The sequence below is a fragment of the Pleurodeles waltl genome, chromosome 6 (genome assembly GCF_031143425.1).
Source record: "Pleurodeles waltl isolate 20211129_DDA chromosome 6, aPleWal1.hap1.20221129, whole genome shotgun sequence".
In the NCBI taxonomy this organism is placed as follows: domain Eukaryota; kingdom Metazoa; phylum Chordata; class Amphibia; order Caudata; family Salamandridae; genus Pleurodeles; species Pleurodeles waltl.
In genome coordinates, this window is record NC_090445.1 from 1446113016 (window position 1) to 1446139426 (window position 26411).

General features: G+C 39.7%; 1 pseudogene; it reads left to right on the forward strand.

Moving 5' to 3' along the window:
• Window positions 1–5099: 5099 nt before the first annotated feature.
• Window positions 5100–26411, forward strand: part of LOC138301774 (proteasome subunit alpha type-3-like) — a 31434-nt pseudogene continuing 10122 nt past the window's right edge.

The window sequence follows — 26411 nt, forward strand, 5'->3', positions numbered from 1 at the left end:
TGCATGCTTTAGTGATGAGTGTCCATGCAGGGCTGTGAGGGGTGTCCATGCATTGGTACAGCAGGCAGAGCTTGGCATTGGGATGTGTGAGATGTGATGGTGGGATGTGTGGGATGTAGTGGAGTGATGGGGGTGAGGGTGAGGGGTATGTGATGGCATGCAAGTAGGGGGTGATAATAGTAGAGAGTTGACTTACCAGAGCCCAGTCCTCCTCTGACTCTGACCAGGCGGTCAGGATGCAGAATTGCCAAGACTTGCTCCTCCCATGCTGTGAGTTGTGGGGGTCCACCACCAGTCCTCTGGATAGAGAGCTGGTGTCTTGCTGCAGTGGAGCATACCATCCCCCACAGGTCTTTCCACCCCTTCCTGATGTCACCCCTAGTTCTTGGGTGGTGTCCCATGGCGTTGACCCTGTCCACGATTCTCCGTCATAGCTCCATCTTCCTGGCTATTGATATCTGCTGCAGCTGTGCTCCAAATAGCTGTGGCTCTACCCTGATGATTTCCTCCACCATGACCCTTAGCTCCTCGGGGTGTGAAACGGGGGTGTCTTTGTGGTGCCATGGGTGTTATGTGAGGTGTGTTGTTGAGGGTGTGTTGGGTAATGTGTTGGGGTGTGTGATGTGGAGTGCGTGAGTGGTTTATAGGTGTGACTAGTGTGTGGCTCTGGTTGTGTCAGTGGTCTTGGTGTCTCTCTGTTGGCAATGCTTTGTAGTCGGAAAGGGTTGTGGGTTCTGTGGGTGTGTGTTTTATAGTGGTGTGGGTGTGGTGTGTGTATGGATGTCAGGTGTGTGTTGTTTGAATTGTCCAATGTAGTGTTGTTTTGTCTGTGGGTGTCCATTGTGTGCGCGGCGATATGTACCGCCAATGGTTTACCACCGTTGAATGTCCGCCGTGGTAATTCATGGGTCATAATGTGTTGGGCGTTGTTCTGTTGGCGTAACGGTGTGGGTTTTGAGACCTCCAGTTTATCACTGACATTTGGTCTGGCGGATTTATGTGTGTGGCTGAATTCTCTCAGATTGGTGTGTGTGCGTGTCATGATATGGTGAACGGATATCCGCTGCCGCCACGGTAAGTTGGATGCCGTCAGCGTGGCGGTAAGTGGGATTTACCACCAATGTCATAATGAGGGCCTAAGTTTGGAGGATTGTGTAGGCAGATATATTTTGTAGGAAAACTGCTAAAGTAGTCAAACGTGGTCTTGCAATTTTCATGCGTGAACCAAGTCTGATGCCCCAGGAAGGAACACCTTTTGGCAGGCAGCAAGTTGAAGCTGATAGACTGTGGCAATACTTAATACTGAGACCTGGACTTTGGTAATTGGCATGCTTGTAAATATACACTTAGAAAGTGACCATGATCTGCTTGTGTCATTATTTATTTCCCCGCCATTTAAGTTGTTTTTGTATATAATCCTGTGTATGATATAGTGACACATATAACTTCAGTATCCCTTTGTATTAACTTGAGGTCAGTGAAATGTTGTCCAAAAAACCTCACCACATTGCCTCCTCTTGTAATGGAAACACTAGCTGAAGAGTTGGAGCAAATGCACTAGCTTGATACGAAACGGAGGTGGTAAGACTTTAGAAAAATATACTGCAGAGATATATAGCCTTTTTTACAACAGTTTGGCACCCAAATCATGAACCCTGTAGATGCCCATATGAATAGATGCAAGGAGGTGAAGCCACTAGATTGTTTTGATTTTTCAACTACAGTACGCTGTTGGGAGTCAAAAGTCGATCACATTTCCAGTTCCAGTGAGTGTCCCTGGGTCTCACCCTATGTTTTGAATACCAGCAATACAAACGATCTTAATGCAGTAACTAACATCTGTCGTAGGCCATGATCTTCGCAGTAGATAACCACAGGGCCAATACACCAAAAAATAGTTTTACCAGGCCAGTTAACTATAGGCCCACGTCTTTATTAGATGGAGCTGATACAATTTATGGTAAGGTTTAGCTAATTTACATTAAGAAATGGTTGAGCCTTATTAACATCTTAAACACTAGTTAGACAGGATTCAGAAAGGGAGGGCATTCATACAGAAGACCAAGTAATTAGGGTATACTTAAAGTAGCTAGGATATTCAAATAAAAAATGTGGCATTGTAGTAGACTCTTGTAGATACGAAGTCAGCATATCACCTAGAAAACTGGAAACACTCTGGTATGTTTTGAGTAGTTAGGGGGTTACCAAACTGACCCTTATGACTGCTGAATGTTTGCTTAACCTAATTGCTGCTATAGTTTGGTATGAAAAGTTAAATGTGTAGGCAAGAATTTTTAACAAGCCACAGGTGTTCTGTATGAAATAAGCTACTTGAATGATATAAATATAGAGGTCCTGAAGCTAAAGGGCTTAACACGCTGCGAAAAGATTAGACTATTTGGAAGATTTGTGGCTGTGACTTGACAAGAGACTATCATAAACTCATCAATAGAAAAAAAGTCAGTTTCTGCTCTAAACAGATGACCGATTAAGTACTCAGTTGAAAGAGCAGAACAGGTGGTATAATGCTGAATGTCATTCTTCAAGTTTTTTGGGAAGGCAGTTGTGGCATCAGTTTATGGTTCCAAACTCTGGGAATACAGCAACATCGAAGATGAACAAAAATTAGGCAATTATCTTCTGATATCATTGTTACTCTGAGGTGCAGCCACACATTTAGATGCTTTGAACCTTGTATTGGTCATTCATTCTATTGACAACATAATTATCTCATAACCACCTGTATTATATTGAAATAGACTGCAAAGGAATTTGTGAACTGATATTCATCTTACATTCCCTATGTAATTAGAGAAAGTGTTGTTGGTTAAGTAATGTGAAGATAATTTAAAGTGAGATAGGTTTTAAGAATATAGGAGGAACCTTCCTTGAAAATATGGAGGGGGAAATATGGAGTAATGCAAGGCAGTGCAAATCCCTGTGTTGCATTACTCTGCACAAAAGGAGGGATTCCATGAGTTCTGTGTGAGTGTTCCCATGCAGCTCCCATGGTTTATGAAGCATTTTCGGATTTATCAAACCTTGTAAACCTGGGAATGTGCCACAAAGATACACCTCCCCAGGAGAGGCGTAATGAGAAAAAATACTTGTATTTCTCCTCGTTTTTTCCTCTGTGTGTGCTGCAAGCTGCAGCCCGTATAGAAAGAGGAAAAGTCTCTTAGGATTGTTTTTGTGCAGGAAGATGTTCCTTCCTGCACAAAAACAATCCTGAATGCAATACAGGCACTCTTGCACCATGGTACAAGGCCCTTGTGTTGGTGGTAGGCTGACAAAAGGGCACCAGCCCCATGGACGTCATTTAGGGAATGCCAGGTGTAGTAGCTGCTACCCCTGGCATGCCCTTTGAGACCCGTGGCACTGCCTTCGTGACCCCTGCCCTCAGAGGTGGGGAATTCAGTGCCAGAAACGAAGTGACAGCCTTATGGCTGCATCCTTATGGATATCAGTTGGGGCTCCATTATCTTTGTTTTCTGTTAATTTTGTATTACACCAATAGTGAATAATAATGTATTATAATATATTATTCTCCAGTAGGGTAAAAAATGGAGTACATTTATAGCTTGAATATGCCATTCCATGGGAGCTGAGGTAAGTAAAAAAATGCTTTTAAGTGTATGTTGTGTGCGTGCTTGAGGGTGACAGTGTGTTTATGTGAGAGAGTGTATGTAAGCTGAACTTGTGTGTATGTTTAAGCAGTGCTTAATTTGTGCTTGTTGTTTCCAGTGCTGAGCACCAGCACTTATTTTTGAGGGCCGGGGTTTATTCTTCTGCCTCAAGCATTTGCTGCAAACAAAAGACACATATGGCAAAGACAGAGGAAGAGAAATATGAAAAAGCATCACAAAGGTAGAAAGTAGAAAGATGCAAGAGTAAGCTGAAGGGGAAGGGAGTGGCTGTAAATGGATTAAAGAGGCAAGAGTAGGCTTCAGGATCACGCCGCCTCAGTATTCCATGTTCACGCATATAATTGCAGCAGCTGTGTGTTTAAGGGGAGGGCTTTGGGCACCGGCACCTTTTTATTTCCAAATTAAGCACTGTGTTTAAGTATGTGTGTGTGTGTTTGAGTGAAAGTGAATGTAAAAGGGCATGTGATGTCACTTCCTCTGTCCTTGGCATTTCGATGAATTGAAATTCCATGGCCAGCACAGGGGGAAAGACCAAAAAAGTGCTGACTGATTAAATACGGCACATTCCTCCCCTTTCCTTGTGACGCAGGGCAGCGCAGCAAGGTGACCTGCGTCACATTTTCATAAATCTGGGCCCAAGTGTGGGGCTGCATTAGATGAGCATTTATCAATAAAAGGGCATGGTGGGAGAGAGCTGTATCTAGATGAAACTACACCAGCCACACGGCAAACTATGCATGATAAATTTAGAATAGGCACTTTGCAAGAGTATGCATAAAGAGCTAAAAGCAAGACTTTAACAAATAAAGATGGCTATTGCAATCGTTTACTTTGAGGGGTTGGGATAAAGAAGCCTCGCCGCTCTTCATGCTTTTTGGCTTCAGATCATATAGCAATAGAAGAAAAAGGTTGGTCCCACTAATCAAGACTAAAGGAGCCGATGAGATTGCGCGCCTGAGCAATTGAGATGGCCGTGAGATAGCGACGCTCCTGAACCATTGCAGCCGTTTTTTTTTCCCTGGGGAGCGTTTATTAGACGACTGGCACATTTCTTCTTCCAAATGTGCAATGTGAATATGCAGGGAGCAGTTTGGTGAGTTTTTTTTATCTTTTCAACTCTGTTTTTTCACAGAGTTTACTTCTTTAAACCTGCTGCTCCCTTCCTAACAGAGTTGTCGCTGCCATTTTGTGAGAACCTCTTTTATTCTTAAAAATTTCGTTTTTTCTCCTTGGCCACGCGCTATATTACCCACTATTATTTTAATTAATGTGGTGTCCTCTATATATATATTTATGTTTTACATTTTGAGATGTCGACTCTGAAATCATTTTAGATTCTTCATCTTGGATTTTCTTCTATAATTTTTGACATTTGTCCTTTGAGGTGACCTAACCGACGGAGAGAGAACATCAATTAAAAATACTGTATTAAGTCTACACTACATTGCTAAAATGGAGATTCCTCATACTTCGAAGGTGTCTGTATCCTGTGTATCTAATTCTAACGGTCACAAAAGAGCTAAAAAGGACCCATCCTCTCCAACTATGTCTCCATTGCCCCTTGCATTGGAAGACCTTATGGATGAGCTCAAGTTAATAAGGCCTTTTGTTATGGAAACAAATATTGCACTACTTCGAATTGAGGAGAAATGGTCACGTCTGGATTCTCTACTTTCTGATGTGGAGCAGAGGATCAGCGACATACAAGACACTACTATGTAAGTTGATAATCTGACTAAAGAAGTCACACTACCTAAAAAACAGACAGAAGATTTGGAAAATCGTAATTGTGCAATAATCTTCGCATTCACGGCATTCCGGAAGGCTCAGAAGGCCAGGATTTGATCAAATGTGTGCAAGCTCGTATCCGAAGATTGTTGGTTTGCAGAATACCATGGTCCTTAACATTCAGAGAGCCCATCGTATTGGTCCTTCTTCTTCATCTAAACCAAGAGGAATTATCGCCCTCTTTCTACAATACTCAGATTTAATGACAGTCTTAACCGCCGCCAAACAACATAAACAAATGTTGTGGTCAGGTCAAAAGATTTTCTTTAGCCAGGATGTGGCCATGGCGACAGCTAAAAGAAGAAAAGATTATCTGGCTCTCCGACCAGCTTTAAGATCTATGAACGCTAGACTTGGCCTTGTTCATCCTTGTTTCTTTAAAGTTACCTTCAAGGACAGAACAACTCCTTTTGAAAATCCCTCTGATTTGAAACAATTTATATATACCCACAAAGGGAAGGCAATGGAACTCAGCAAAACTTTATTGGTTAATGTTGGATTCTTAAATCATTTAATTTTTCTTTACATGTATTGAAAACACTGAAATGTCAAGAAAATCCCCTTTCCGATATATTCTTGTATAGCTCGTCATCGTAGTGTTCTTTCCCTTGTTGGTAAGTCACGTCATCACTTGTTTATACTGTAATGTATTTATTCTATTTTAAAGTCTCTTCTCCCTTTTGCTATATAATTATTTTAATTCCTCGGGGTGTTTTTGCTGATTGGCCTCTAATTTTCTTGCTCCTCCCTTTCTCCCTCGCAAAATATATTCTTCTTGTCAGGATAATTCTGACTGAAGCCCTTTGGCTTTTCGTCATCTTGTTTTTCTTCTATCAATGGGGTGCTTTCGCCACCTCTTTACTTCTCCATCTCTTTTGTCCTGTCTTGTTCTCCTCTTGTCTTTCTTTCTTCTTTTATATATTTTTTTTACTTTACAAAGCAATGTTGGCATCCACAAGCAACCTAAACTGGATATGTGTTCAGAATTTTTCCTTCCACCTTACTTTAAAATTCATATCTTGTATGTCGCTTAGATTTCGTTAAGGGTCTGTTGTCTATATGTCTTCCCCTAGTTAAGTGACCAGTCTTCGTATTATTTCATGGAATGTTAAGGGTTTACATAATCCAGTTTAGAAACAAAGAGTGCTCCAACATCTCTCTAAATTAAACTGTCAGGTTGCTCTTGTACAAGAAACACATCTTAAGGAACAGGACTTTAAAAGTTTAAATAGAAATTGGGTTGGTCATGTTTTTGGTTCCTCTGCAGTTCATAACAAAAACGGGGTCATAATTTTGTTTCATAAATCTTTACATATACAAGTTATAGAAGAGTTTAAAGATGTTACAGGTACATGGATATTATTGACAGCTAAAATTAATGGGGTGCTGTACTCCATTTGCCATGTATATGGTCCAACTGAAGTAGAGCCTCAATTTTGGATTAATATTTCTACTTTATTATTATTTTGCAATTCTGAAACTCTTGTGGTAGGAGGTGATTGCAATCAGCTCATGGATCCTTTTGTAGATCGTCATTCTCAAACTCGTTATATCCCTAATAAAATGCAAAAAGCATTTCATCAAGCAATCTCCTCTAGAGGTTCACATGATATATGGAGAATTGCACATCCAGATGTATTAGAATTTAAGTTTTATTCTGCAGTATATCACTCATATTCTAGAATAGATTATATATTTGCTACACAAAATATTTTAGAATCAATTTCACATACTGACATTGGGTCTATTCTTATATCAGATCAGGCCCCAGTAATTATTGATTTGAACTTTCCAGGCACTTCCTCATCTTCTAATCGCTGGAGATTTAATAAGGTCTTACTGCAAGACCATGTATTTATTGAACAATTTACAATGTTTTCTACATAATTTTTTAAGCACAAGTTATCTTCCGATGCTCAGATGAATTTTATACGGGATGCATTCAAAGCTACTGCTAGAGGCTTTATTATAGATTATGTTGCCACTAAAAAGAAAGACAATTCTCAAGTTTACTCTCAATTACTTGCACAAATAAACCATCTAGAGCATGAATACTTCTCCTCTAATAAACCAGATACTCTGGTCAGGTTGATTGCTGCTAAATTACAATACAATAAGCAATATTTGGATAGTGCATGTGGTACTCGACTCAAAATAAATTCCAAATTATATGGGGGGAAAAATAAAGTGGGTAAACTGTTGGCAAACTACTTAAAGATCAAAAAACAAAAGTCTAAAATTACTATTATCACAGGCACATTTGGAAACAGACACACTAATGACTTAAAAATTCTGGAATGTTTTACTGATTACTTTACCACATTATATACTCCCGAAAATACTTCTAATATATCTGAGGTTGATGCTTTCTTCCACTCTATTCCTATGACATATAAAGTAGACTTGTCTCTATTAAACTCTGAACTATCTGAGTTAGAAATTAAAAATGCCATCACCAAACTTCCTCAAGATAAGGCCCTGGGTCCTGATAGCTTTTCAATTGAATTTTACTCAACATTTGCATCCATTTTAGTTCCAAAGTTATTAACACTTATACAATATTTCTTATCGCAAGATCAAGCAAAGGGCACTTTTTCTGAAGCTATGTTGTGCTTGATTCCTAAAAAAGATAAAGATTTTTCCAAAGGTGGTAATTAAAGACCTATATCCCTTATCAATAGTGACTGTACATTTTTTGCAAAAGTCCTTGCCTTATGTATTAATCATTTTATCCTAAATTTAACAGACATTCACCAGTCAGGTTTTGTCAAGGGGCGGTACATATCAGTTAATTCTAGAACTTTGCTCAATATTCTCCATCTTGCTTCTAAGTCCAGGGACTTATAGCTGCTATAACTCTCAATGCTGAAAAAGCCTTTGATGGAGTTTGTTGGGATTTTATGTTTGGAGCTTTCCTCGTATTATTAAACTATTATACTCCCCATCCTTCTACATCTATTCTAGTCACTGGTAAACAAGCCCATTACTTCCCCCTACACAAAGGTACTAGACAAGGTTGTCCACTATCACCTCTTTTATTTATATTAGCCCTTGAGGCCCTTCTAGAGAAAATACGTAGGTCGTCTGATTTTTACGGCTTTAAGCACAAAGACATGGAGATTAAATTTACAGTTTATGCTGACGATATTCTGCTCTTCATCTCTAATCCTCCAACAGACTATTCCGGAATTATTTTTGCTTACTAAGAGAATACTCAAATGTCTCAGGATATAAGCTTTATGTAGACAAATCAGAGGTTTTGCCATTAAATGCTTATTGCTTACCCGACATGTTTAAAGATACTGGTTTTACTTGGAACTCCAAGCATATTAAATGCCTGGGCATATCCTACTCCAATTCTATTAAAGACACTATTCGAATTAGTCTCAAAGAAGTCGAGTCAAAGATTTTGAAATTGCTTGACAGATGGTACCCTCTTTATTTAACTAGGTGGGGAAGATTGGCCACAATCAAAATTATGTTGTTGCCCATTTAAAAATGTTATCTGTCAATGCTCCCAGTTAAACTCCAATCTGTTTTTTTTAAAACTATAAATACACTATTAATGACATTTTTATGGAACAAACGCAAATGTTGAATATCTTTAATCAAACTACAAGAACCTAGAGATAATGGAGGTGTACGTTTTCCATACCTTAAACGATACCATTCTGCATTTGTTTTAAAACAAATCTGGATGTCCCTCTCTCCCACTTTTCACAATGGAACCTCTCTATGGAGTCAATTGGAACACTCCCAAATTACACCATTTACTCTTAGAGATGCAATTCGGCTTTCAAAACCACCGAAATCCCTTCAATCTCCGATAATCACTCATTCTATCTCTATTGCCAAGCCACTACTTATTGCCTCTCACGCCTCATCTGAGAACCTAAGGGAAACTCCCATAAGGTACAACAAGGATATTAAAATTCATAATAGAACTTTAGTCTGGATTGTTTGGGTGCACAAAGGCATTATAACTCTGGACTATTTCATTTTAGATAATGCTGTACTTGCATTTCAAGATATTCAACAGACATTTCATATTTCCTCTCATTATTCCGTGCAGTACCAATCTCTCTCCGCTATCCTCTATAAATTGTTATCTCATACTTTGGATACTTCCTCTTCTACACAGCCTATTTCCCAGCCTTATAATTTCTCCTCACAAGTCCCAGCCTCCTTTATATACAGAACTCTTACACATACCAGTCGCATGAGACCAAAGTCTAAAATAGAATTGGCATGGGAACATGATTTTAATAAAACTTTTCCTATATCTACATAGAAACAAATATGATCAGAACTCCATACAACATCCCGTTCAGCATCTACAACCCAAACATTTTTTTACTTTTATAATCGGTTGAATTATACTCCTATAGATCTTTATAAATTTAAACCTATTACAGACAGTAAGTGCTGGTCATGTTCTAAGGAAAATAGCCATTATAAGCACATGTTTTTTTAATGTCCTTCAGTCCATACTTATTGGAAACAAGTTTGGGATAAAGTCAATCACATTTTGTCCATCAATGTACCTTTCAGTATATTGCATTTCCAATCCCTGCTTGGCAAACTGGCTGATTTATTCATCGCTAGTGCACTGCAAATTGTAACTTCTAATTGGAATGATGCCACAAAAATATCTGTTGTAGCTTGGTGGAATCTGATTTGCTATAATCACAGAATGGATCGAGCAAATGCTAATACTACTCAACTTATAATTAAAAGAGATAAGTTATGGCTTCCTCTTACATCTTTTCTTTCACAACACAAGACCTTTCATACCACTGTTAATACTGCTGCTTTTGAACCTCATTGAATGCCCTTTGCTTTATTTGTGTTCGTTCTCTTTTTTCTTTTTCTTTTTAATTTAGAATTAATGGTTGCTCTATTGAGAACATGTGATCTTCATTTTGCATTGTTTTAACTTTTCTTTTCTTTTTCTTTTCTCTCTTCTCTTTCTTCTTTACTAAAATATAACAAAATGTTATCATTTAATGGCACAATATTTTATTCTGATTGTGTATATAAATTGTTTTTATAGGTATAATTATCCTTATGGCTTTTTTTGTTCCAATGTAGTTATCTTATGGTACTAAAGTTTGTTAACTTTTTCAATAAAGCATTATTAAACATAAAAAAGAATAAAGGAGCCACCAGCTTTCAGGATGCTATGACCCTCAGCCACAAGACTGACTCTGCATCCATTTATCATGTTGTGGTGTCTCACTTGGTTAATAACGCACAAATAATACTACTTATACTGCTATAATGGATATTTAAAAGTAAGGGATAATTCTCTTAGTGACATTGTGATTCTAAGTACAATAAGTTGTCCATGATGATGACAAAACACCTGCAGAGTACTACTTCATGCATAATAAATGTATACTATTTTCAAATCATAAAAAGTCCTATTTCCAACATATGCATATACATATTTACTAAAATATGTGAATGCATACACATTTGACATATTGTGGAATACCACTGTAAACAACCACTCTTACTTTTTCAACACTTTTTCTACATTCAGAAATATCCACTTTCTTTTTTATGCATAAAGCAGCACACTCCACTTTATATGCAAAAGCATACTTAAGTCAAAACTCTATGGAAAATATATTAACAATTTCTGAAATAAATCACTAGCTAAATCTATTAGCTTTTTTATTTTATTTTGATTTCTTTGCGACACATCCGATTCCACGTTTTCTCTGACAGTGTAATTGTTGCATACAAAATAGCATCACTTCTGTCCATATTTACTTTGTTAAATGTTGCCCCACTTGCCACATGGAAACAACACACAATTCACTATTTAAGTGCCACACTGTGCCCTGCATGGTCACTTTCTATTTACACTCTCCGAAATAAAAATATAAAAACTATTTTTATTTATCTTATAAACAGCCCTGCACATGAAATCAACATGCCTTTATTAGTGTAAGTGCGACTTGAAAAGAGGCAGCTCAGACCCAACTGGGCTCTAATAGCCAGCATCCTCCTCATAGCATTTAATTATCAAATTGTTTAACATTTAGGGACTACATTTTTGCCATGAAGTGTTTATCAACAATCCATTGTTGTTTCTATTACTCGTACCCATTATCTCAGTGGAGAATCGCATTTGATGGTTTTTCTGACACATGCATCTACTAGGCTATATTTTGTTTGTACGCCTCCAAAGTTCATCAATTATGAAGCTGGCATCATTTCCTGAATCTGTTTTCATAACACTCTTCTGTGATGGTGCAGATTATCTGTACCACTGCAGTACGTTCAGCATAGAAGCCCTACTCCCTACTTTGTTATTGTTGTAGTCTATGGCATTGCTTCATTTTGAGGTGCTCTTTCTATGATTGTGGGGGACACCACACACCCTTGGTGACTTTTGGACAGGAATTCTCTGTTCATGGTTTTGCAAGCAGGTTCTCTTGCTCTGAGTTAGTCGACTGCAAGATCTACAGTATCCTTTATTTCTAGTTCCACAATCATGTGCAGGCACTGAAGGCTTGGATGTGTAAAATTACTAAAGCCCCAGAGAGGGCTCTGTAATTTGGAGTACGCAAGAATCAAGATTTGGAGTGAGCTAGAAACTTACTGACTTCACTCTCCAAGTTTCCGGTAACATGCATGACCAAGACCCTTGCTCACATCTTGAGTGTCTGGTATGTGGTCACTGACAATTAGGGCTATTGATGATATGAATCTGGATGGCATGCAAGCGTGGGGTTATGAGACCAGTGGCATCCATTTTGGATTTCCCCTTGTAGAGAATAGTACAACATTGAGATAGCTCCCAAATAATCAAAATGTATTGCTGCCATTCCTGAAGCTGTTGTGATATTAAGGTGTGGTAGGAGGGAGACAGGGTTCCTCAAAGAAATGCAGTAGTGATGGTAGGCAGTGGCATGCCTAATTGCTAATTATTCTTTCATGAGTACTTCCATTAGAAAGGATGGAGGATTTGAAGAGGCATGGACAGTGGGCTCATTTGAAGTGCAAGGTGCTCCATTTTGTCAGGTCCTGGTTTTTTTTATGTCTACCAAAGTTGTTACTCCAAATGGCTGACCGTTGTCAAGTTCGAGGACTTTGCCCATCACTGTGGATGTTCCTGGGCTTATGTGGCTTTATCAGGAAGACATGGCTAAACTTAGAAACCCACAGCTCTAGTTAGACATACAGGGTACCCTGGGCCACATGAAGGTTCCTCTGAGTATTTCTGACTGTACTAGGCATATGGGCTGCATCTGTGAACAATGGCCATTTGATGGTGTACCTGGACATACAGGTCTGCACTGGACATTTGAGACTGCACATAGGCTTAGCTAGTCCAATTATGCAGTTCTGCAGCTGTAGATTTTCAGCACTGGATTTGCTGCACTTGGCCCAGAATCCACCTTCTGCATAGTTTGCAGATTTGAAAAAAAAGTGTGCACGTGGTCCTCTGCTGTGGCAGACCATTTACAAAGGTTTAAATGGTCACATTTTTATTTGCTGCCAGCTGTGTATTCGGGTGTTAAACTATTACTAATAGGAAAACATTTTGTCCAGTAAGTGCTTATGTGTTGAAAAGTATCACAACAATGAAACAATACTGCACCGAAAAGTGCCCCATTTTGCTGATTAATTGCCTTTTCTTGCTACACAATTGTGTCACTTATGACAATAATTTGGTTCACTGCTGCCACATAATCCCAGCTGCCTGGCCAAATCTTACACGACTTCACCTCTGCATTTGAAGTTCAAGTGGGCACATGGGGCGGCATTTGTGGATATGACGGCTGCCTTTGGACATTCCAGTGCCAGTATTGTATTCTGTTCCTGGTGCTATAAGGCACGTTCTGGGTATACGAATGTGTGCTTTTGGGTTTTACCCTGGGTGTTTTTATATATCACCCCCCCCTCTTGAATCTTCTCTGTCAGGTATGGTAAGCGTGATCACCAAAGTAGACGCGCTGTGCAATTTAAAGGACAATCGGGCCAGATGTATCCTCACGGCCCTTTGCGATTCGGAAATAGCGATTTTTAAGAAATCGCCATTTCCGACTCGCAAAGTGCCATGTATCACATTTGCGATTCGGTAATAGCGATTTCTTAAAAATCGCAAATGCTATTACCGAATCGCAAATTGCGATACCGGCCCCATTCGCAGCTATGGGCCTGTTGGCCCATAGCTGCAAATTTTTTGCATTTCTGAACCAGATATCGCAGTTTTGGAAATGCAAATGCCCAGGGTGCTGGGGGCCTATGGCCCCATCTGCTGCACCCCAAAAATGTTTTGGGGGACATGTAAGGTGCACACATGCCAAAAGGGCATGTGTGCTTTACATGTTCAATTTAAAAATGCATTTTAAATGCATTTTTAAATTTTGCACCAGGTTACCACCTGGTTTAATTTCATGGTATTTTGCATGTGCAAAATGCCATTCTGCGAAAAATCGCAATTTGCGATTTTTTGCAGCATCGCCTTGCGATGTGGATTTTGCGAATCGCAAATTGTGACTCGCAAAACCAGGTCGCAACGCAAGAAAACGCAATTTTTGCGATTTCTTATTTGTGGTCTGCGAATGCCTTTCATGCATCGTAGACCACTTTTTTGCACTTGCAAACGGCCGAATTTTGCGATTCGCACCGTTTACGAGTGCAAAAACTGTTCATACATCTGGCCCATCATTCAGTGGACTACAATGTGGTACTTCTTGGCACCCGAACATCCCATATGTGCAATTTCTCTAAAGTGCAGCATCTCAAGCAGCACTCGGAGCTCCAATCAGAGAACATTTCAGACATTCTATGTAAGATACACTGACTCCAGTCTTGGCTAGAATTAAGTTAAAAGAGCTCACGATTGCCTTTAGAGACAGGTCAGTCTCAGGTTACCTCAGTGAGCACAATGTTCATCTACACAATCCAACTTGCAAATTCAAGGGAAACAACGGGTTGAGATGCAGCGTATCAGCAGGGCTGGGTGGGAGAGAGGTTGTTTGCTGTGAACAGAGACACTTTTTGGATTCCACCACTTATACTCCACATTGTTCAGTATGCAATAACATTTATAGTTTCACAATGATCCAAATCAAAATTGGTTGGTTACGCTGAATGATCATGAGCATCTGCTTGTGAATATGAAGACTCCAACGCTGGGCATCTTACATTCAGAGGAGATCATTGCCCAAATCTGTCTGAACAACTGTGTTATGTATCCCTGGGTCTAGCTGTGATGTGTATAGTTCCAGAATGTGGGGTTGAGGAGGAATGCTCGAGAAGAGGCAGTTGCTCCAGCGTACCTCGCCTTCTGTAAACTCCGTAGGTGCGCAGGTGCTTTACTTACTGTGTGTGCTCTTCATGATTTCACCGGTGACTAATGGGCAAGGTAGAGAGACGATCAGGAGCTAAGAGTGATGAAAAAACTGAATCTGCAGCAAGCGGTGGTTAGAACAGCCTGGCCGAAGACTGTAAAGACGAAGGAAAGGAACTCTGCACCCATGAACGGTTCCAGTTTACTACAAAGTGGTCAACCCCTTCTGCCAGGATAAAATAGGTCAAGGAAAATGATTTTCGGAATCCGGGGAGCTGTATGTGGAATATTGATGGCGGTGGTGACAGCGCTCGTGCAAGCCGGGTTCATGCACTGGTGCGGGTCAGAAGACAAAGGTTGAGGGGGATGCACATGTGTTAAAACTGTTCATTGTGATCAGCAAGAACAGTCACTATGCGAGCAAGCTGACGTGCTGTAGAAGATAGGCCGGATCTCTCCATGGCCTCACCAGGCTCTGCACCACCTCCTTGGCCACAGATCCCAGCTGTATTAAGCAAATATAAAATATCTGCAACTTGAAGGGAAGAAAGGAGATAGGAAAATTAGCTGCAGTGTGGTCCATAATAAAGAGCAAAGCAAATATACCTCGGAAGGTGATGTCTGCACCCTGGCTTTTGCTGTTGAATTGTGGTAACCATGGAAGGAAGGATGTGAGGCTTATGTAGAAGCTGTGGGAAGTGACATGTTCAGAGGAAAGTAGAAACTTGACATGCTTAAACATTGGGTTTGGAGTGGAGTGGAGTTCGGAAACAGCTACAGCAACGTCTACTGAGTAAGGAAGAAGAGGAGTTAGAGGAGTATAAGAGGGCAGTGATTATGTTAGATATTAACTATGGAAGAATGGAGGGGTGTCCAGATGTACATGCTTGGGAAGGGACAGTTGCCTAAAGCAGGTAACAGTTATGTGAGATCTTTATGAACATTGGCGGCTATGTGTAGCTAGTGGATATTTATTGTTGAGATGATAAGGGAGCAGCCGGTGCAGTAACTACCAACAGGAAATGATAGAAAATGATTATTACTCACAATGAACTTGACCTTGAACATGTCAGTATAGATTGCAAAACAAATATAGGAAATGTCACAAGACATTATAGCTTTATCTTTTGGTGCAGATCGTAGTAGTGTAATTAGCTCAATTAAAAATAAATATGTTACCTCTAATCAGGAGTGTTCAAATGGTATAAGAAGGGGAAATAATTGTAAAAGAAATGTTGACTGTGCCAAGGGCGTTGTGTGTTTCAGATGTAGACTCAGAGGGCACATATAAACAGATAAAGACTGCCTGGAGACACGCCAAATGTGTAAAAAATTAAAACAGGAGCATTGTACCCAGACTGTAAGTGAAAGAACCCAAGAACAAGCTGTAAGGCATCAATATTGCAGAGAAGGAAGCCTTTTTAGATGAGGATATGCTCTTAATACAACTGTGTGGGGGTCGTGGGAAGTGGAAACTAATGCTCTGTATTGTGGTATTATGGTGGGATGCTTCAGTGTAAGTATGATGGCAGATTCAGGAGCACTCTATACAGTAATTGGTTAAAACATTGACTATGTCTACAGGGACAAAGAGTTCCAGGAATATGACATTCAATCGTGGCATAAGGGAACAAATGCATAGAGGTTGTGGGGTCCTATGACACTACACTTGAGTTCAAAGGATGGATTTCTGAAGCTGAGGTAAATGTAGCAAAGAATGGGAGATGTCTATTGGGGTGGCCGCAGCAAAGAGTGTTATGCATCACTACCACCAGGTTTCATGTATAGGAAAGAAATGTCTACACAAGACCAAGGGAAAATGTAAATTGTTCATGAAAAAAAGGAAGTATTGTAGCTGTGTGTTTGCCAAATAAAAGGACAAGTTTCCTGGTGTGTTTCAAAAATAAGTTGTGAATTGTTCTGAAAGAGAAAATCTGAGTGTTGGTCACTGGAAACCCTCTCACATGGTCTTGCTTATCAAGGATGAACTAAGCTGTTTTCTTTATAATTTGGTTAATTCCTATAATAATGACTTCCTAAATCCAGTGTGTAGTCATTTTGAACATCCGTTTACTTTTTTAGTATTTAAAGCCAAATGGATTTAGCAGCTTGAAACACCTCCCTGGTGGGGATTATGATGCAAAGCTGGAGACTGATCATAAGATCCAGCGTTCAGATCTTCTGTTATCGCAGCAGATGATATCTGATGGTACAGGGGAAGAGCTGGAGAGGAAATTGGCTAAACACAATCTTGTTAATCTAGTTGAGTTCCATAGTACAGATAGTACGTTGCTACCCCCTTTCAGAGGGCATGGATGGGTCTCAGTTATAGATTAAATTTTTTCAATACACAGTCTCTCAACATGGTTATGGGTAGACGGTATACTTGCTTTGCAATGGAGTGATCTCAAAGGATTCTTGCCGTTTCATAAAACAACCTCTCCTGAGGTATTGATCCCCATAAATCAGCACTACAGACATGGTTTAAGACTTGTGTGGCATGTGAAAGAACCAGGGGCACCAGTAACCACGTTGCCGAATTCCATTTTGTGATGTTTATGTCTTGTTTGTCTGATGTACAGGGTACTAAAATAATTGAAAACTCTCCAAACCTGAGCATTAGGCAATTATTGCTACAGCCAGTAAGAAGCGGGCAGGTGATGCCACTGTTCCTTAGCCAACCGTAGGCTAGAGAAGGCCTTCTCTGCTAATCCTAAAGATCCCATTGCGATGCAGGAGGCCAGCAAAGCATATAAGCTTGCCATGAGGTCACACAACAAGGATTTGAATAGCAAGGATTGTGAACTACTGGAAAGTGCATCATCTTCTAGGGATAGCAAAATGTTCTGGGAAATTGAAAGTATATATCAGCCAGTGAAAGACGAGAGCCTACAGGAGCAGCTAAGAACCACATTATCTGATATAGCAAATTTGACAATCACTTTACAGGAAGTTACCGTTGTTATTAGACAAAGCTCCAGTGGCAAAAACAAATGTTTTTAACAACTCATTATGTACTGAGATTCCCGAGTACTGGTCACACTCTACCATAGTGCTGATATTTAAAAAAAGGTGATCACAACTTATCGTCCCATCTCTCTCATAGACAGCTCATTTCAAATCATTTGGCGGGTGATACTTAATCATTTAAAGGCATAGGCGAACTCTAATAACATCTTGTGTTCCTATCAATTTGGGTTTTGCCAGAGGCTGGGTAGAGTGGACCAGTGCTTAAATTTAAATTTAATTATTGGCAAATACACGATTGCAAAGTGCTATGTACGTGACCTTTATGGATTTGTCAACCACCTTTGACTCTTTCAGCAGAACAAAGCTGTGATTGATGCGGCTGGATTTAGGGGTGGAGGCGGTGTTAGTGAATTTACTGCACTCCCCGCATAAGAATTTGGCAGCGAGGGTCTGGTACAGCATGATCAATGAACTGTCTGATATATTTCCTCTTGTTCGTGGGATGTCCCCACTCCTTTTCGTTATGTATAATAATAATTTGTGGCCAACTCTAATCAAGGTCTCCAGAGACATTCTGATGATTAAGCCAGTTCCAATACCTGTGCTGCTTTATGCCGATAATGCAGTAATTATAGCTTAAACTCCCGGGGCTTTGCAATTGCTAGTGGAATCCTTTATTTTGTTCATGAGTGATCTGGACCTGGTTACTAACTATGGAAAATCACATTTAATGGCATGTGGGCCAGACAAGAACCAGATGACCAAATTAATGGCTCGGGAAAACTCCCTGGTTAATTTGAGTGATTTTAATTATTTAGGGCTCCCCTTTAGTTGTGCAGGGTCATGGCACTCCCAGGTCAGAAAGCTGAGCAGAGCCGCTAGTGCTTTCTTTAAATTGCCTCAGGTTGCTAGAAGGGGCACTGTATCTCCTGTTTTGAATATTTATAATGCTCAGTGTGTTTCTGCAGCTCTATACGGTGCAGGAGTTTGGGGATATTGTGACACTTATATCCTGCAGATTGTAGAAAACCTTTTTTGTGGACGGATTTTGCATCTACTCCTCACGAGTCCCATATGATTTTACACTCAGAGCTCAGCCTTAGGTACATTGCAAATATGGCCTAACTTGCACCTCTTCTTTTATGGATTAGAGTGTGAACTAATACCAAGGCTAATGTGAAAAGGGAAATCATTGCTGATTGATTTAGAGAAGAGCCTTTCAATTGCCTGGTTGGCTTATGGACGTAAACACTCGGAAGCACTGAATGTACAAAACATGTTTTATATACTGTATAGAACAAGGAAATCTGATAAGAAGGAGGTAAAACTGTGATTTTTTTTTTACTTATATCACTCACAAAGATTAGAAAAAGAAGTGAGCAAGAGGACTGTCAAATAGTATTTTATGTCTCCTGTACCCAGGCTCCTATGCTGTATCTTGCAAAACCCATCATGCTGACAGTGATTGCTACTTTTTCATTTCAGGGCTGGCACTGTGGTTTGGCTTCTGAAATTTTATGGAATAAGCGCTCAGGTGGCAATGCCAGAGGCGGCTTGCCCTTGTGATGATCATTCAGAGCGATCACTTTTTTTACATTGTATTTTAAATTATGTATTAAACATATTCAAAAACATTTAGGATTGAGGAAATGCAGGGTTGCATTGTTTTACATTCAACTTCTACATACAGATGCTGTTTGATATGGTGTCTGTGCATTTTGAAAAGATCCAGGAGAACAATTGAGTATTAATGAGAGGGTTGTGGCATTTTTGAATCTACCAACATTTACGTATTATGTATGTTTTAACAATGTTTTATTGATGAGTGTTTCTTTTATGGCTATTAATGTGCCAAATAAAGTCTAATGAATTGGATTGAATTGGAGTTAGGAATTCCTTGTGGGTTTTACCATAAAAAATATTAAATGAAGGAGCTACACAAAAAGTAAAACACTGAGGTCAGTACCATTGGTGTTAAGGGATGAGTTAAAACTAGAATGAGACTGGTTTTATGACAAGAAAATAGTCAAAACGATGAAGGCATAAAAGTGGTTGACTCTGATAGTCTTAGACAAGAAAGCCAATGAGATGCTTTGTATGTGTGTGAATTTACGTGACCTGATTAGCAATGTGAAGCTTTGTATGTGTGTGAATGTACGTGAGCTGATTACAAGTATCTGGGTGGATAGGCCATATTGCATACCATAAATAAGATGCTGGCTATGCTGAGGGAGGGGAGGGTCATCAATTTTCTCCCCCACTGATCTGTCCTTAGTGCGTCATCAAATTATTCCTTGGCATCTTCCATAACACCAGAGGGGGCATTTAGATTATATCGTTTACTTTGTACTCTGGAATTAGTGTCAGCCATGTTTCAGGTGTCTATGCACGTTTTTTTCAATGGGGTCGAAAATGTGCCAGAATGACATAATAAGTGCCAAGAAGTGGGAAGAATAAGATGAAATTTTAGAAAGAATATTAATGATCTTGGAACAGAGCGGCATGGCCATAATAGGGAAAACATGTAAGATGGATATGGAGGGTGTTGACAACCTGAGGCATAATATTGACAATCGATGAGTGAAGCCACAGAAAGTTTAGTAATGGTGATCATGAATGTACTCTCACTGAGAAATACACTCTTTTTAAAATCAGATTGAATTAGATTAATATTGAAAAAAAATTAAAGATTTTTATGCAGTGATAATTGTAAGAATGGTTTTATGGGGTTGAAGAAGACAATTTGTAAGTTACCTGCACTTGAACCTTTTGCCACTACTTCTTAGACAATCATCATTATGGATGCCACCAATCATGGATAAGATGCTTTGTAATGTAGAAGAGGAAAGATGGAAGTGAAATAATTAATGTGTTTGCTTCTAGTAGCTTAATGGATCCAGAGAACAAATATTCTGTGGTCAAGAAATAGGAACTGGGGTGCTGGAGGGCTGTAACTCATTTTAGGCAATATGTTCGGGGTCCGAGTTTGTAGTGTGAATGGAGCATAAACTCTTGATTAAATTATTCACAACCAAGAGGGGCTGGAAAGGCCACATGCGATAGGGCAAAATAGTAATCCTGTTTCTAGGAATATTGTTCTGTGTTTCAGTGTGTACTTGGGGGTCAAAGCAACCTTGCAGATTATTTGTCAAGAATCTAGAAAAGTTAGCAGTTTTCTCCAGGCAGCTTGTGTATGGATTTGTCCCCAATACTTCAATCGTCTATCTCACAAATTTAAGGAATTATGTAAAAGCAAAATATGCATACCTTGCACTTCTTTGGTAGGGATGTGTTTAGGGTGTGTCTGGAGTGACAAAACACAAATAACTGAGAACTTTCATTTATTAGGGTTCAATAGGCCTATCAACCTTTGAGAGGGAATTGCATTGGCCAAAAATGTCCCTTTGGCATTCCTAAACCTACTTCAAAATATTCACTGGTAGTTCTGAATTGTTTTTCATGCTGGGCAGTTGTAACATTTGCAGGTCATGTTGAGAGCAAAGATATTAGATTTTGGAAGAGTTATCAATGTTTAGGGCATTCCATATGACAGACAATGGGGTGCAATTGGTTTTCATAGAAAATTAGCAGGTTTTTGTCAGCTCTTGGGGTTCGCCCTTTTAAGTGCGTGCTCTTTGTACAACCTTAAGAGAAATGGTTTGGTGAAGATGTAAAATAGATTGCTGAAGGAGGATTTTCAATTGGCCTTGAGTGATGGTGGTTGGTATGGGCATACACGACAACAACTAACACTGTGCAAGGTGAAACCCCTTAGATATTAATGGATTGATGAGAATTTTGGTGGAAACTTGGCTGAGTTGGATGCTGAAGCAGGATGCTGTGGGGAATGTAGAGGAGACAGAGCATCTGATGTAAAGAGTTGAAGAGGACAAAAGGAGAACATTGGAGCATACATTTTACCAGGGAGAGCAGGTTTGGGTGAAAAAAACGAGTTGGAAAAAGAAAGATGTATTCAGATTATTTATAGCTATGCAGGTCATTTGTTTGGGCAAAGATGTGGTGGAATTGTCTAATGGTAGTGTATGGAACAAGTGGTATGTTGTTCCTTGGCCACGTGTGTGATTTGACAATGATGATGTTGGATCTGGAAGAGCAAGGTAGGATGAATCATCTTCCATAATGAGTGGTGGCATGGAATCTGGTAAGAAAACAGTGGGAAAATTAAGAAGATGCCAAGGGAGAATACATGATTATGCCACAAACTAGTTAAGCATACACATAAGATTTCGGCATTGTTGTGCTTCTAGGCTAAGTTGCATACTTGCCAACATAGGGTGTTTTGCAATGTGTTATCAATACTTATATCTATGTAATATAATATCTCTTGACTACATATGTATTGCATAAATGTATTATTATCTTATGTTATTGTAGAGTATTATGAAAAACATTGTTACCGGAGGGGTGTGTGTGTTCTGGTTATGATGTGCTATAATTTCAGAATATGGGGGGGAGGAGGAACATTTCAGGAAGTGTCAGTTGCTCTGGTGTCCTTTGTCTGCTATCAGTTAAAGAAAGAGGTCAGGAGCTTAACTCACTCCGTTTGCTCTCTGTCATTTCAGACTCGTTGATCATTATATCCACAATCGCTGGTCAAGGTTGCATATGAAGTGACTACTGCAGCAGATCCAGATTCATCAAAATAAATATCAATGGGATTTCAAGCACAGCACACATCTGTTCAACAGTCTGTGATCATCCATAAGATTTTGCATACTAGGTGAGAATCGGGGTCTGCCACTGCTCCAGGTCATTGCATCAGATACCAACAGCTGTCCAGAGAGTAGACAGTTGTCATATGAATTGTAGGACAAGCAGTCATGATGCACACAGACAATATTCTGGCCAAAGCATTGTGAAGCGTCAAGGCTGAATAAGATCTCTGTCTTTGGTGGTGCTGCCAGCCTAGGTATTAGACTGGGCAGAGTCTCATCTATTTTTGGTCACTGTGCTTTTTATAAAAGTGGAGAAGAACCGGAAAGTAGATGAGCTCAATATATATTCCTGTCATACATGGTTTCTATGTAAATGGCACCATTAATTTGCAGTCATTTTGGGAGCCAGCACCTGGGCCTCTTGCCTTACAGAAAACCAAATGTTGCCACACATTTGTGTAAACTTTCCATACCTTTGGTGTTATGGCTGTATGCACACTTGAGTATATGGACAGCAGCTTCTTCTATGCATTTCCCTCTTTCCCTTTGAGTCCAGGGACAAGAGTGAAGGAATGTCATTTGGGCAGTTCAATATTAAAGAATGAGGCTGCGTTTTTGTCTTCTCATATTAATGGCCTCAGCTTCAATTGGCATGTTAGAGAGATGTTTTGCTCCTCAGGGAGCCCCTGTTCTGTGCAGGTTCCAGCTTACCATTCTGAAACATTCAGCTTGGAGAATAATAGGGCAGGGTTAGAAAGGCTGGGGATGTCAGATGTGTTTGGAGGGTAAAAGTTCAGGTAATCCTCAAACAGGCAAGTTGTTATTTTATTGGATGTTGTTTCATTCTCGGTGCCTAGTTAAAGATGTCAACTCATTGTCATGTCCTCTCCTAGGATTCTTGAGTTCTTGTTGGAAGGACTGGACAAGGTGTGGGCAGTAGCTGTCTTTAATCTACAATGAACATTTGGCAGAGGCATCAGATATCTTTGGTTTGGCTAAAACTGTGAGTCTATGATGCTTTGGTTACAAAAAGGATGTTGGTTGCTCACCCTTCGAACATAATCAGATCTATTTTGGATTTACCATAGCCCTGAATGCACCACCATTCAGAGCTTCAGAGAAGATCTACCTTGACATACTAAAATGTAAGGTTGTCTTATCAGTAGCAGTGATTTCCTCACAGTGGTTTTAGTCATTTATTCAGTGGCACAACAAGGGTGCCATGGGCCCTAATGCAAGCAAATATATTGAATCTTGTGCTGGCCATTTATGTAGTAAATGTAAGCCATAATTGGGCTTCTACTGTATAGGCTACTCACACCCTGGTCACTGGTAGCAACAACACTCATTTATTTTAGGATTTGCAGTGGTGTGAAATATATTTATCCAGTTTACTAACTCTCTAGGGTTTTGCCCCTGGTCCTCCTGCTTCAATACAGTTATATCTCCAAGTCACCTAGATCAAAAAACGGTTCTTCCTTGTCATCAAGAAGAGCACATGAAGAGCCTGTATGGTATAGCGGTAAGAAGAACAGAACCTTAGGCCTAGGATGTTACCCTTCATGAATTTGAAAGTGCACTAAAAGAGAATGAAACCGGCTATGTCTACCTTGTACAGAAGCAATTGTCTGGTGATAGAAAACACTACTTATTGGCCAAGGCAGTGTTATCCTCATTGATTTGGAACACTGTTTTAGAGGTGTAGGGGCATGATGGGTGGTGGCAGCAGTAAATGCTTTTGGTAATATTTATTGTGGATTGACAATAGCATCTGCCTGTATATCTTTATGGTGCATTAAATTGGCATCTGCCTATATAACTTCGGGTCATGGGGCACAGTATTTGCAGTCCTAGTTTTTCGTTATAAAAATCAATATTTTTAGGGTAGGTTTACATGGCCAATATGTTGACCTGCAGAGGGCAAAGACTACAATTCCCAAAATACAGTAATTTGTTATTTTGTTTGAAAGATCAGTACTGGAGCATTGTCCTAGTGACAGGGAATCATAGGGTAATTATTTTTCTACCTCTGCTTTTGTTGAACATTATTGATTGCATTTGCGACATGAAGCAGGAATTCAGGCTTTATTGAGTGATGTGGAAGGTGTTGACCATGTGAAAATGTATTCCATACATTATTTTAAAAAATGGATGACACGTTGAGCACATGGATTTGGTTTCCTTTGATGTCACTTGTCGGCTCTGTACGAAGGTATGCTACTAGGGTCCGTATCATAACTATGTTCTGGACATGCACAGAGGCACAGACGGATTTGTGCACTTATTTTTAACAAAACACCACACTTTGCACATGTTTAAACTTGGTTACATGCAAGTTAGTTCGTGGGCTGCATAGAGCACAGCTCAGGAAAAGTGTGTAGCAGATACATGAATGAGTGAATGGATGAATGAAATATTAATAAAGTGCTTGATCATCCAGACAAGAGCATCTTGGCGATAGCCCAAAAACACCAATCCTAAAAAAGAGAGTGAGAGAGCGGAGAAGAAAAACAAATAACAAAAAAACGGGACTGAAAAGATATGTCCAAAAATCCAGCTGTATGAAAGAGTGGTACAAAGAATCTGGCATCTGGAAAAGCCAGGTCTTCAAAGATTTACTGAAACAAGCATGGCTCTCAAGTAGCTGAAGCAGACCTGAAAGTTAGTTCCAGGCTTTGACTCCAAAAGACCATGAGTGATTTGCCTCCTCGAGTTTTGAGCCTGAACAAGGGAGGTATTAACAAATTAGCGCTGGACGATCTAAGTATCCTCTGAGTCCTTTAATGAATTAGATATTTAGGGCCTGTAGCATGAAATGTTTTGAATACCAGAATCAAAACCAAAATCTCAAATAGGACCCTCTTATGAATAGGTTATCAATGAAGTTCTCTAAGCGCTTTAGAAGCAGGGCTATGTTTGGCCAGTTTAAGCACCATGTCTGACAGCTGATTGTTGGACCCTCTGGAGATTGTGAAGCAGTTGTTTAGAAGTCTCCGCATACATACTGTTGAAATAATCCGACCTCAATGTGATCGGAGCAAAAACTACAGTTTTCCTAGCAGCTAGTAGGAGAAATTTAAAGGACTTTTTTAAAGATTTGATCATTGAAAAGCACATCCCAGCTCCTGATAGAACTTGTGGTCAGAGGTGAGGGCATTACCAAATTTAACTCCCAAGTTTTTTGCCACTTCAACTGTGGGAGGTGGATGAGGCACAGAGTCTGTCCACCACAACAAAAGAGAAAACGGATTTGACTTCCTGCACAATAGAATTTCTATCTTGTAATTGATGCATTTTAGATATTTTTTCCATCCAACAAATTATGTTTACATAAGTTTTTTTAATTGTGTTTGGACTTAAAAGAGCCCTTATCCAAGAACAGGATCAATTGAGTGTCATCTGCACAGAAAGTGGCTGCAACTTCAAAAGATGTGGTTTAAGATATCAAGGGGTGCATGTAAATGTTAAATAAAGAAGGGCTAAGTGATGAACTCTGTGGAATGTCGAAGGCAAGTGATCTTTCTTTCAAGGCATACTGATCAATGGCTACTAATTGTTTTCTGTCAGTCAAAAAAGATCTCAACCAAACCCAGGCCTTGGGGGAAATGCCAATGTCTAGAAGACGCTGGAGCAGAAAACAGTAAGAAATAGTATCAAATGGTGCTGATAAATCCAATAGGACCAGAACAACACTGTTACCAGATTCCAGTATCATCTTAATGGTCTCTGAGATGTCTAGCAGAGCTGACACAGTTGACTGCCTGGGTCTAAAACCAGATTGACAGACAGCTAGTGCTTTAGAGTTTTCCAAGTAAAAAGTCAGTAGAGTATTTACCATTTTTTCTAGGGTTTTACCTAGTGCTGGGTGCAATTTAAATAAATAGGATTTTTAAAGGTGGTTTAATCACTGCCACTTTCCAAGATCCTAGAACTTCGGCCAAAAATGGGGACACGTTTAATATCTGATTTATCACTGGGTTCACAGAGTCAATAACCTTGAACAATATAGCCCACAGG